Source organism: Neofelis nebulosa, chromosome X (assembly GCF_028018385.1).
Source record: "Neofelis nebulosa isolate mNeoNeb1 chromosome X, mNeoNeb1.pri, whole genome shotgun sequence".
NCBI lineage: Eukaryota > Metazoa > Chordata > Mammalia > Carnivora > Felidae > Neofelis > Neofelis nebulosa.
In genome coordinates, this window is record NC_080800.1 from 17,851,922 (window position 1) to 17,866,309 (window position 14,388).

Sequence of the window (14,388 nt, forward strand, 5' to 3'; positions counted from 1 at the left end):
TCAGTCAGTTGAGTCCAACTTCAGCTCAGGTTGTGATCTCATGGTTCGTGGGTTTGAGCCCCGTGTCAGGCTCTGTGCTGACAGCTCATACATAGGCTGCTCATACATAGGTTGCTCAGGATCCTGTGTCTCCCTCTCTCTCTGACCCTCCCCTGCTCATGCTCTCTCTCTGTCTCTCTCTCTCAAAAATAAACATTTAAAATTTTCAAAAACTAAAAAAATAAAAATGAGCATCTCTTACCTATTAGTCTTGGAGCATGGCGCTCAAGGCAAAACTGAGAACACATAGATAGCGCATTATTACATGGAGAGAAAGAAACACCAAGAGTTCTGATGTAAATTGATTGTTGTAATGGGTGGGTACAAGAAGTGTAGGAGGGTTAGGGGAGGGGGGCAGCCTTAGCTTTCTGGGACAGTGAGAAAAGATTTAGAATGGGGAGTGTTTGTGTGAAGAGTGAAAGATAAGTAGCAGTACTATGGGGAGAAGTATATGGAGGTGCACCACATTCTCTTGTGTGAGAATATGGTATGTTCCAGGGACTTCATGATGCTCAGAATTACCAGTTCACTAAAAACAGAGGGAAAGCACATGAGGAGGGGGCAGTAGATGGGCCTAGAGAGGTAGGCAGGACTTAGATCAGGAATTTCAAGATAAAGTACTGAGGCTCTTTCTTGCAGTGAAAAAAAAATTATTGAAGAATTTTGAACTGGGGACTGAAATGATGAGACTGGCTTGTTGGATCCCTCTGTTGCATAGCACTAATGAAGAGGTAGGAGGCCAAAGTCAAAGCCATTATACCCAGGCTAGGTGGATGATGAGAAAGTAGGACAGTAGCAGTGTGGAGACTGAGAATCTTGTTAGCCAGAACATTCAGTTAACAAAATCAACCCATTGTATGCCATTTTCATTAAAACGGAATTTGTTGTGCCAATGTAACTGTAGCTTCTTACTAGGAGCCCTTAAAAAAGACAGATACCATATGGTTTCACTCTTATGTGGATCCTGAGAAACGTAACAGAAACCCATGGGGGAGGGGAAGGGAAAAAAAAAAAAAAAGAGGTTAGAGTGGGAGAGAGCCAAAGCATAAGAGACTGTTAAAAACTGAGAACAAACTGAGGGTTGATGGGGGGTGGGAGGGAGGGCAGGGTGGGTGATGGGTATTGAGGAGGGCACCTTTTGGGATGAGCACTGGGTGTTGTATGGAAACCAATTTGACAGTAAATTTCATATATTAAAAAATAAATAAATAAATAAATAAATAAATAAATAAATAAATAAATAACATGGATTACAAGTTTTTAAGTAATTTCAACAACTCTTCTTGGTGATCAGAATATTAAAAATTTTTAATCTGTCACATGGTAAAAGGTATACCATCTAAGTATATAAAGTGTGAAAGATTTAATCATTTATACTTGAATTACTTTTCTCAGCAAATCTTTTAAATCATCTTCTTACTTATTCTATAGCTCTCTCATAAAACTAGAGTGTAGAAAAATATCTTCATTCATTTGGGTTGAAGTAGGAGAGCAGTTAGCACTCCTAGGTATTCATTCTGTACCCTCTCCAAGCGTCTTCCCCTCTAAGAGAATAGTGCCTGTCTCAAAACCTGCTCCCCTAAGTGACTGACAAATCAAATGATTATATTTGCCACAACCATTCGTAGTCAGTCTGAATCTTAGCTGCATGAAGGGGACCACTTCCGCTCTCACTGTCAGAAATGCTGTCTGAACACCAGGCTCCCTCTAGAATCTAGTGCTCTAATCAAAAATCCTAAACATGAGAGACAGCTGATCTATTCAAGAAGGAAGTTGGTAGTGAGAGATGAGACTCAAAAAGGAAGAAGAGGCCACTTCACCCTGAGCATGTAAACTATTGAAGAGGTTGGATTTATCCTAAAAGCAGCAGTAAGCCATTGAAGGCACATTTAAACACTCTGCCTGTGCCATCCTGTCATGCACATCTGGACAGTAGTATACTGTGAGGGAAGAAAATAGATGAATGTTGTGGATTGTGGTTTTACCTTATGGAATATAGTAAAAAGTGAATCAAACTGGTAATCAGGAATATCCCTGAGTATTGAGTATTGTAAAGGAGTATAAACTGTTACCACTTTTCTGAAGGGCATTATTTAGTTACATGTTATCAAGAGCTAGGTCTAGTAACTTCACTTGTAGAAGATTATTCCAAGAAAGAAATCAGTCTCCTTTTTGCCTCCTACTTTTATTATGTGACCTGAGTCTGTAAGAAGGTATTTCCAAGACAGGTGATATTTATCCCAACTAACTTTTGACAGAGGGATAGCATGTAAGGAATATTGTTAATTATGTCAGGGGGGTGGGGAGCAGGGGAGTCCTGCATTGTAACACTGACCCACTAATCCCGTAGTAGAAGTATTGACACTTTCTAACTCTATTCCTTGTTTTAAAATAATTGCTAGCCCCAAAATGTATGCCTAACCAATGTTCAAATGCCTATAACCAACGTTCAAAGGAGAAAACATTTATTAGTGAGGCTTTCACTAGGCTCTGAGTTCCCTTGAGGACAGTTATCAAGGGAGCTTCCACATTTATTGTCTTTCAAATCTCATAACAACCGCATTTGTAAATGACAAAACTCAAACTCAGAAGGATTATATGATTTACCCAAAACTGTGTTGCAAAAAGTGTGAGCGTAAGGACTGGAACCCAGATCACCTACTCCAGTGATCTTTGCACACTCTACCCTGCTTCTCTGTGCATGGTAGGATTCCTTACACAAATGAATTTATGCTTTAACAACTAATTGAATGAATTTTCAAAAAGTTTAAGAAACATGTGCCTTCATATGTTGATTTTGATAACATTTTCAGTACCTGGATTGATGTGTACTCAGATTTCTCTTTTGCTCTGTGTTCCTATTTTTTATTAACTTCAGAAAAAACATACAGAGGCACTGCTGTTATAAAGCACAAGTAGTTATTTGGCATGATCTATTGCTGAGACTGTGGAGGATTGTAATTAAAATTGCCTGGACCTTGGAGACAAAACAACATACACTTAAATGATTGCTTTTTATATTTCGCAGGAATACTTGGTTGTTTTTGTTTATACACACCTATTTAAAAATTAAAGTATTTTTCCTTATGTTAAATTGTCCTAAAACAGAAGATCAATATCAGTATTTCATCACCTTCATGATGAACCACTGATCTTCATTCTTACAGTTATTCATTTGGATAGCACAGCCATTTTGAATGGAATGGGGCTGAAGTGGAAGCGGACTATGAAACCTGAGTACTGAGTTTCATAGACTACGATCTCTGTTGTAATATAGAACTCCCTGTGCTCTGGATTCAAATTTAGAGAAAATTTTATTGAATTTAATGGCAGGATTATATCAATTTTAAATACCCTTTAAACAATTTAAGAAAAGAATGGTGTGTGTGTGTGTGTGTGTGTGTGTGTGTGTGTGTGTGTGGCAGAGAGGGAAGACGGGGTTCCCTCTAAGAAGAACAAGATTAAAATCCCCAGTGGTCTGTTTTGGAAGGCAGCTCAATAAAAATACACAAAACAAGGCAAATACAGTTTGGTTTTACTGTTTGACTCATTGCGCTTTGCAATTATAGCAGAAATGTTTATTTCATAATAGAGAAGATTGAGACATCTGTGGTATTGTAAAATACACAGACTTTTATTAATTCCATATATTTGTTATCCCAGTTTATATATTTTTCTTAAACTTACTTAAAAGGAAATCACTCACTATGCTCTAACCACCCTGATCATCCACTTTTTGACATGCTGTGCCCTATACTGAAACTGTTTTTACCCCTTTTCCCCCCCCCCCAGCTGACTTCTATCTAAATGTGAAATTACAGAGAGGCTTTGCACGATTACTACTACCCTAAACTAAATCAGCTTCTTCTATTATAATCTCTTAGCACTCTCTATATTTTCTTCAAAACCTTTTTTATGATTTGTAAGTATATGCCTAGTTATGTGATTGTCTGCCAAGTGTCTTTCTCCCTTGTACATAGTAGGGAGGAAATGTCCACATGCATGACAGAAAAGGATAGCTTTCCCATTTTGTTCAGCATTATATTTCAACACCTAATATAGGTATAGTAACTTATAAATGCTCAGTAAGCATGTGATGAATAAATGAATGAATGATTAAATGTGACAATAACTTCATTGCCTGTCTCAGGATATCTCCATTGTTGTCCTCAGCCTGCAAACAGCTACCTCCATGTCCTAGGCCAGCCCTGCTCAGCACAAACAGGCCTTCAGTTGGAATGTATGCATAATGGGAATTCCCAGGAACTTATTACCATAGGCTCAGTGTCCCGTGTGCCAGGGGAGAGTCCTAGGACTCTGAATATCCTCTGTCATGTTTATCTAGTCCACATTACTAAATTCTGCTTTGGTTCTTGCTTCTTATTCATCACTACCATCTTATTATGGAGGTCGCAATATACCTTTCTGCCAAGCATGTTACAGTATTTTTGAAAAGAGTGTAATTTTATTTTACCTACTCACTGATTCTCTGTCTGAAAATGTGGGAGTTGTTAGCTACCAAAGCCCTCATCTGATCTTGAGAGCACAGGAAGAAAAGCCAGACAGCAGTGGGTGTGTGTGTGTGTGTGTGTGTGTGTGTGTGTGTGTGTGAGAGAGAGAGAGAGAGAGAGAGACAGAGACAGAGACAGAGACAGAGACAGAGACAGAGGGACAGAGACAGGGAGTGGGAGAGGGAGAGAGAGAGAGAGAGAGAGAGAAATTGAAATGTAGTGATAAAACCCTTTAGATAAAGAATGATTAGATTCAGGTCTTTTTTTTCCTTAATAAGATATCCATATGACAACTTGTTCTCACATTAACGCTGCTGTACTAAATCCATAAACAAAATAATAATTTATTTTAAATCTACATGTTGACATGCCAGAACAAGTAAAATTTGATTATGGATCCAGACAACGTGCAGGTATACTTTCATAAACTGATTAATTTAAAATAGATTTAGAGTAGGTGTTCAAAAATCTGGATAATCTCTTCATAACATTCCAACATTTATATGGTTTGTCTTAGGATATAACAGCAAACTTTCATTTGTTGTTTTACTTCTGATAATTACTTTTATCCATCCTCTTCAACTTGTGAAGGTATTTTTGGTGGAACTCCTGGAGGAAGGAGGTGGAGAACTGTCAAAAGACTTTTTTTAACTTAACATTATGAAACAGACACTATTCTAAGTAGTTTATAAATCTTAACTTATTTAATCTTCATAACAGCCTTATGAGGAAGGTGCTGGTGTTATTCTCATTTTACAGATTAGGAAACTGAGGCACATGGATTAAATAAATAGCAAGTGGTACAGCTGGAATTTGAACATTAGTACTGTGCCTCTTACCATTCTATATTGCCCCTCAAAAAAAATAAATAACGTAATTTAGCAGAAACTCTACAGCAATTCTAGTAGTATCAACCATGTGTAAAGCTCAATGTAAATACTGTAGAATATGTATTAACTAATAATAATATTGCAACTGCTGCTATTATGAGGGCTAACATTTATTGATTGCTTTCTCAGTTCCTATCTTAAGAATTTATACACATTATCTCATTGAATCCTCAAATTGACCTTGTGAGGTTGCTACTATTTTTATATCTATTTTGCAGAACTGAAACACAGAGTTTACCTTACTTACAGTCACACAGCTAGAAAGTAGCAGACTTAAGATGAGTTCAAGTAGTGTGGCTCCAAAATTCACATTTTTAGGTGAATAACGCCATTTCTACTCATAAGTGTCTTACCATCTTTTAGAGAAGACAGACCTATTATCACAATGATGCAAACTATGCTATATTGTCAAGATATAAACATTTATAATGAAATTTATCTGTATTCATAAAGGTTAGTTTATCTAATCACTACCTTACTTGGCTGCATTGTTTCAGGATCAATGAAACTGAAATAAATTTTGGTGGCTAAAAAGCCATCTCTGACCTAACAGTTGTTTATAACAACCACTTTCTTTGCATTTTTACTTTACTCACTTGGACAGCAGCCATAGTACAGTGTTACATGATGTTTTCTTCACCAGGGTGCATGCAGACATGTTAGATATGCATTATAAACATTAGTGTATTCCCATTTGTATGTTTTCTTTGATTCCCTATGGATGACTTGATTATTTATAGAGTGTTAATGTCATATTAAGAGTAGTTTAGGGCGCCTGGGTGGCTTGGTCGGTTAAGCGTCCGACTTCAGCTCAGGTCATGATCTTACAGCTCCTGGGTTCAAGGTCCACATCAGGCTTGGTGTTGACAGCTCAGAGCCTGCTGCCTGCTTGAGATGCTGTGTCTCCCTCTCTCTCTTTCCTTCCCGCACTCACGCTCTGTCTCTGTCTCTCAAAATTGAATAAACGTTAAAAAAATTGTTTTTAAAGAGTAGTTTTAGCAAAGCCCTGCACAGGAACAACCTGGACTGTGAAAAGCCTTTCCTGTTGGGCCATTTTACCAGAGCAGTGGTTCTTCAAGTATAGGCAATCCTTGGCAAAGGGCTCCTACTGGCTGAGGCTTGATGCAGTGATTCTTATGGGCAAATAACACATTTCACAGACTTTCATTTTCACTTGTGACTGGATATTGCTTACTAGTAACCTACGATATAATTGTAAAAAGTTACAAATTAAATAATCTTAAATAATGTATTGATAGAGTTTGCCGAATATTCTAACTCACTGTTTCTCCAAGAAGCCTGGTATCCATGCAGCTGAGGGTGCAATTGAGCTATTATTGTACAAGCATGAACAAATGTAGACAGTTCAGGTTCCTGCCATTTTCAGGTGGAATGCTATATTGATAATGTCATTAGGATTTGTTTTAAGTTATCTGTAGTTTTTGGTTGCTGTTTCCTTTTCATTATAAACTATCATTAGATTTCATCACTTTTGGTTTTAGTTTGCTTTAGGTTGCTTGCTCTTTTACCTTCTAGCATATGATTCACATTACACACGATTTTCTAAAAATGATACTATGAATCATCCAGACCACATGGTACTTATACAGTCATAAAGTGGGGACAAATGGACCATCGAGTCTGTTGGCCTGTCTTAGGGGGCCACAGTCAAAAACTGTTAAGACCCACTACTTTAGATGGAAGCCAGTCTTTTCGGTTTCATGTTTGAACAAACGTAGGTTTCCTTCTGCTAATTCCTGGTTAGATAATGGCTGTCAGGAAGCACAACACCAAATCTGGCTTAATTAGTGAGGCATCATGCAAAACAGGACACAAAACAAATGAATTAGGAATTATTGAGTTGAAATTTATTAAATTTGAATCTTATTACAAATTCCTTGTTGCCTTTGGAAAAATAAAACCTAAATTCTGAGGCGAAGTCTCTGACTTGTTGTTAAGGTCAATGTTTGGAGATATACCTGCCTTGATCAGAGAGGTTAAAGAAGCCCCATTCTCTCATGTTGTAGACCTATGTCATCCAGCTTTCTAGCCACAGAAAAATTTCCTCAAATTTTGTTGGCAGTAGGCCTTTTTCGCTCCGATAATCATCTCACCCACATTACTTCACCACCATAACTCCTTTAATCAAACATGTCAAGTCTAATAAAATGCCAGGTAAAATTATTTTACCCCTAGAACTCTTTAAAGCCTCTCCTGGTTGAAGGACCATAATCTATATCAAATTATTTTCTTCACTCAGCTCCTAAAATCTATTACCCTCTTGATGGTTTTAGCATCCTCCAATTCCACAAAACTATAGGCCTAGTGATTCGCTGTGTATACACAAATCTCATCCAAAGATTCCTCTTTTGTTTTTAAATATGAAATTTATTGTCATATTGGTTTCCATACAATACCCAGTGCTCATCCCAACCGGTACCCTCCTCAATACCCATCACCCACCCTCCCCTCCGTCCCACCCCCATCAACCCTCAAGTTTGTTCTCAGTTTTTAAGAGTATCTTATGTTTTGGCTCCCTCTCTCTCTAACCTTTTTTTTTTCTTCCCCTCCCCCATGGTCTTCTGGTAAGTTTCTCAGGATCCACATAAGAGTGAAAACATATGGTATCTGTCTTTCTCTGTATGACTTATTTCACTTAGCATAACACTCTCCATTTCCATCCATGTTGCTACAAAAGGCCATATTTCATTCTTTCTCATTGCCACGTAGTATTCCATTGTGTATATAAACCACAATTTCTTTATCCGTTCATCAGTTGATGGACATTTTGGCTCTTTCCATAATTTGGCTATTGTTGAAAGTGCTGCTGTAAACATTGGGGTTCAAGAGCCCCTATATCCTGCACTCCTGTATCCCTTGGGTAAATTCCTAGCAGTGCTATTGCTGGGTCATAGGGTAGATCTATTTTTAATTTTTGGAGAAACCTCCACACTGTTTTCCAGAGTGGCTTTACCAGTTTGCATTCCCACCAACAGTGCAAGAGGGTTCCCGTTTCTCCACATCCTCTCTGGCATCTATAGTCTCCTGATTTGTTCATTTGAGCCACTCTGGCGTGAGGTGATATCTGAGTGTGGTTTTGATTTGTATTTCCCTGATGAGGAGCGACGTTGAGCATCTTTTCATGTGCCTGTTGGCCATCTGGATGTGTTCTTTAGAGAAGTGCCTATTCATGCTTTGTGCCCATTTCTTCACTGGATTATTTGTTTTTCGGGTGTGGAGTTTGGTGAGCTGTTTATAGATTTTGGATACTAGCCCTTTGTCCGATATCCCAGACTACATGTCTGCATCTCTTGGCCCATACCTGGTATGACAATGAAGTTTAAGGCACAGTTGTTGACTACTGTTCCGTTCTAGTTTCTTGAAGGTAACTTTTTGAAAAACAGTGTTAAATTGTTTGCAGCCTTCATGGACTCTTCATTGGCTTTTGGCTCAGGCAGCAACTGGCAGCGGGCCAAAGGTCACTGACTCAACCTAGAATCTCAGTTGTAAACGATATTGCTAAATCTGTTTTTTAACATCTCTGCAAATATCAGACTAAGCCAAGAACAGGATCCTAATAGGCTTGAACCCAAAACCATGTTGAGAAATATATCAGTGTTTCAGTTCCTTTTCTTAATGTGAAAATAATTTTAAATTAACTAGATACAAACTTTCCTCCTATAAGAAAGAGTAGATTAAGTTATCTTCTCGTATTTCCTTTTATTATAAATTTGGAGTGGCCTCAAGAGAGAGTGGTTCTAGTATTTAACCTCCTCCGGATAAAAGAAGAGAATTGTTTTTTCTGAGATTCAGATGGCCAAGAATAATGCTGTACATATATAACATGAGCTTGAAGTCAGCTGTATGAACCTAGACACATTTCTGAACCTCAGTTTCTCATCAGTAAAAAGAGGATAATACTTACCTAACATGACTATTTCACAATTAAATCATATGTTGTGTATAAAGTTTTTTTCACTGCACTGGGTACATAGTAACTATTTTAATGCCATATGGAACAGAAATTAATCTGTATACATTGGAAGGGAATTAACTTCCTGTCAAGCAAATCAGAAAGCTTTCTAGGACTAAAACGTGTGTTTTCTTTGGACATTAATGAGTGTAGCAGTTAGGGTTAAATCAGGGAAGAAGCACTAAGTGACATGGAATAAAGGACTAGATCTTACTCATTTGAGGAGCTGGTTAAGATGCCTCGGCACAGCCAGTGATCATGAAGAAAATCTGGATGTGAAGCCAGGGAGAGCAAGATAAACTAGAACCCATGAGCACAAACTTGAGCCTTGCCTCCAACTTCAACAACAAAGCTGATGCCTTCCACCATGGAGATTCACAGGCTCCCAGTCCAGCACTTCAAGGAGCTGAAGTTGTGGGCTCAGCTGCTGACTCATGCATACAAACAAGCAGCTGAACAGTGACAATGTATGTGAGCCACAGCAGTGACTGACATCCTACACCAACCTTCAGAGCATAAGGGCTGCTGCCTCACTTGTGTTCTCCAAAGTTCACACAAATGTATTTGTGGCCAACCCAAACTAGAACCATATAGAGAAGGGAATTCTGAAAGACATACTTCCAGCTTTGCTAAGGTGGCACAGGAGGAAGCCAGCACACTGAGGTTTCCTTTTCTGTGGCCACTGTATGTGCCTACCAGGTTAAATCTTTGAAAATTGTCTAAGGACAGCCTGTATGAACATCAGTGGTAAAGTGAAAAATTCTAAATTATCATAAATCTGGAATGAACTCAAGGGACAGCCCACCTCTCTGAAGGTATCATCCCTATAGCCCACTGACTTAATCTTCCAAAGCATATACTGGAAAATCCAACTTCAAATTGTCATTTATCTATCTTCAATCAAGAAATTGACTAATAGAAGTAGTAATTAGGATAACATGTCTAATCTACCTGAAGGGGTTTGTACTTAATACAATATGTCTAACAGTTCCTTAAAGAATCTCTTTGCATACTCTGAGGAGGAGTACCACAAGGCTGATACCTGGACCACATTACCTTAGCCACTTGGCGAATCTCCTTCACATAGTTGCATTGCATCCTGTCCTCATTTTGTAATCAGATGACTACCCTAAGAAACAACCATATGAAATCCAATTCTTTGTTTACTATGAAAATATTTTTAAGGATACTGTGTTTTCTACTCCTTTGTGTCCTCCCCTATATATGTTTTTATAATTGGCTAAAAGCATTGGCTCCCTGTGATAACAATGTATGGAAAATATCTGATACAGTATCTGGCACTGCAATAGTACACAAATATTCTTAGTATCTTTCCTTCAACCATACTCCCAAAATGTCCTCACCAGTGGGATGAGAACAAGCCAAACCTAGTCTAGGTACATTTAAGGCAACCAGTCTAGAGAAGTGGCAGCAAACATCAGGCCCTGTAGAAATCTAATTTTTCATATCTGAGCTTGCATAAATTGCTTTCTTTCTCTTACTCAGTCTTCTCACTTACAAGATGAGTGTAACACTGCAGAGAGGACTCTGGAAAATGCCATCTAAATTGATACCATAATGATGATTTGATTCCTGCTGCAAACACAGAATTAAAAAAAAATCCCATCAAGTCTTTCTTTCCCTTCTGTTAGATAAAAACAGTTTTGCTTTCTTAGTCTCAAAATTGTGTCCTACTAGATGGCCTACTAGATGGTTCAGTATGGAAGAGAAGAAACAGTATGATTTACCTTTTCAACTATTTTATTATCATATAGAATGACTTATAAAACTTTCTAAATTTAATTTTTATTTTTACCCAGTAGTCTCTTTGGAAGATTTTCTGATACAAAAAAAAAAAACCTCCAGATCAAGGAAACTGCAGCAAAAGTAGCAGATGTAGAAACACTTGAAGTGGTTGTCTTGGAGAGTTTGTCTAGTCTATAAAAGCAACAATCTCAGAATAAGAGCTCAATAAAAACATACTCTTAGCCATAAAGGTATTTAGATAAAAGCTAGCATTCTTGGAACCCATTACACTGACATGGCAAAAATTTCATGTTGGGAAAATCTTACAATATATCAGAGCAACAAACCTAAAAATAACAGTATCCAGAAAAAGCTGGTTAGTTTCATGTTCTTCTAAGCCAGTAAGTCAATAGCCAGGAAAATTTTTCAATAATTATGATTCAGTAATATCATTGCTGACATCATTATCATGCCGTATACAGTGTCTTCATTTGAGATTCTTAGGCTTTGTGCATCTTCATAGAGGTGACTATTTTTATATTATTTATTTCTCTTTTCTTTTACATATAATTTATTTCCTTGTCACTAAGTAGTCTTCAGAAGGAAAATCTGGTTCTCTCAGTTTTTTCTGATCATAAAGGTTTCTTTGTCACAAAAGATGGGTGAACGTACCCTGATTTCTCTGACACCTAGATGTTTACAGTTTGTTAAATGGAAGTGTCAGGAGCAAGAACTGCCCTAGCTCTGCTTTTCACCTGTTTAGACTATCTCCCTCCATCTTGTGCAAAATCTGTGTTCATTATACACATTAATCAAGCACCCCAAAATAGCTGTATGTAATATGGCTGGCAAGAAGTTATTTCCATACATAGTGGAGCTTTAGCGTAAACTTAAGTGCCTTTCAATGAATAATCTAGCATTAAGTATTAAGAATGACACTGATTATGGGTATACATGATACCTAAAACATCAGTTATTGGATATACATTAGTGACTAAGGAAAAATGGCTATTTTTCCCTTCATTTTAAAGTCAGAATCATGTACAGTTAGTGATCTAAGAGATATTCTAAGAGCATTTGGTCCAAATCCCTAACACTGCAGATGAAGAAATAGAGGTCAAGAATAGTTCAGTGACTTGACTGCAATCATAGAGCTGGAATATGGGCTAGAATATGAAGAACTAGAAGTCTGGTCTCCTGATTCCTACCACATTGTTGCTCCAGTGGTACAAAGCATTCCATTCTTGGTGAAGTATAAATGTTCCAAGTGTGTCACTCCAGCTGGTGTGTTGAGAATAAACTGAAGGGGCTGAGGCAAGTGTGGGCACAGAGAGTGAAGATGTGATCTGGTTGATTCCAGTGAGAGATGACAGTGGCTTACCCCTGGGCTCTGAAGTCGAAGTGCTGAGAAGAGGTTGCACTCTGGATATGTTGTGAAGGGAGAGTGGACAGAATGTGCTGTCAGATTACATATGAAATGCCATAATGCATAGCCTCAGTGTCCTGCACACATAGGTGACTAGTAACTGTTTGATTTCATGCTTTCAACAGATAACTGTATGTCACGTCCTGTGCTAGGAGCTGAGTATAGCATGGTGAGCTAAAGCAGATGGTTTCTGTCTTCATAGAAACTAATGCAGTAGTTAAAAACCACATCTTGAGAAAGTAAACCAAGTAATTTTTAGGCATTGCATAATAATCAGCAGTGTATCAGGTGAAAAATTGCATAACACAATGAATCAGCTGCAAGAGATTTCTCCTGGGTAAAGAATTAGTGGAGAGGCAGGCTTGCCTTATTTGGATCACTGATTTCCTCATCAGTATTGACATGGGGTTTTTTAATTGCACTGAGCTCAATTAACACTGTTAATAGGTTTGAATAAAATGTGATTGCAGTCCCATCCTTGTCTAACTTGGCTGAGCCTTATTACCTTTCTGTACCTTAGTTTCTATCTCGTTTGCAAAATTAAAATGTTAACATGAGCCTTCCTCTCATGAAAATATTATGATTAATGGTCGCCAGAAAAAAAAGAAAAAGCCTGCAAATCTTTATTTTAATCCACAGAGCAATATAACTTGCTAATTAAAATTGACAAAAGCATGAAAATTAGAAATTGATAAAATGTTTCCAGTTTGAATTATCTCCATTAATTTAAAGGTGTTACCCTTAATATCTTTCTGTTATGTAGAATCCTTTCGTTCACATAGCAGTGTATTTATATCACATGTCATGAGAGGTTTTCTTAAGTGAAAGTCATCGTGTCAGAATCAGTTTTTCTTTACTCTCACATTGTTACTATGACTACAGAATACTTACTTGGGAGGCAGGATTGCACAGAGTGCTTAGGAGAACAGGTTTGGGGATTGACAGACCTGGGTTTGAATTTTAACTGCACTATCTCTATGGTCCTGAGCTAGTTGTTTACACAATCTGTGTCTCAATTTTCTCTCCTTTAAAATGAGGTTAATGATAACAACTGTAAAGATTTATTGTAAGGATTAAGATCAATAACTGATGTAGAGTCCCTAATACTATGCCTGACACAGAAGCCTTCAGTAAATGATAATTATTGTGATCCAAGAATGACAGTTCCTGTTTCCCAAGGGCGGTGATTCTTGTTACCCTTCTTAGCTCCTCACCATTAATCACTCTTCTTCCCACCTTACCACCCCATAGGAAAAGTGGAATCACCTTATGGGATCCTGTATAAGATCCTGTATAAGACTCCCTTCACAGTCTGATGTACAGGGTATTCTTTTGATGAAACATAGATTCTGCCCAACCTAATGAGTTTGACCTCTAGATTCCCCTTGCCAATTACTGCCTTTTTATTGTTACTTGACTGATAATTTATTAGCATGCTTAATATTTTTAAAAACACTCTTATTTTTTTTGAGTGCCTGTGGAATCATTTTGAGTCAACATAAGTCGGGTTGGCTTTATTGACGGAACCGAGAGCAACCTCACCCCACTGTACTCAGAGACCTCGTGTGTGAGCAGTGTCTCTTACCCTTTCTGCTCACTTCACAGTTTCCCTCTCAAGCACCAGAATGCGAGGCTACCACCAACAGGAAACGTGTTCAATTCTATGCTGTTATTTCTTGTAAGTGGAAGATTTCTTGATTTAATATTCAGTCCGATTAAAATCTCACCCCACTTCCTTATATTTAGGTCTTTTTTCTGCCAACGGACACTAATGAGAAAGTAAGGCAAAAGACTTTTCTTTGT

At 37.8% G+C, this 14,388-nt stretch overlaps 1 protein-coding gene across 6 annotated transcripts in view; it reads left to right on the top strand.

Annotated features, from left to right (window-relative positions):
- Positions 1-14,388, top strand: part of CNKSR2 (connector enhancer of kinase suppressor of Ras 2) — a 299,979-nt gene that overhangs the window by 207,505 nt on the left and 78,086 nt on the right. The window lies entirely within an intron of this gene.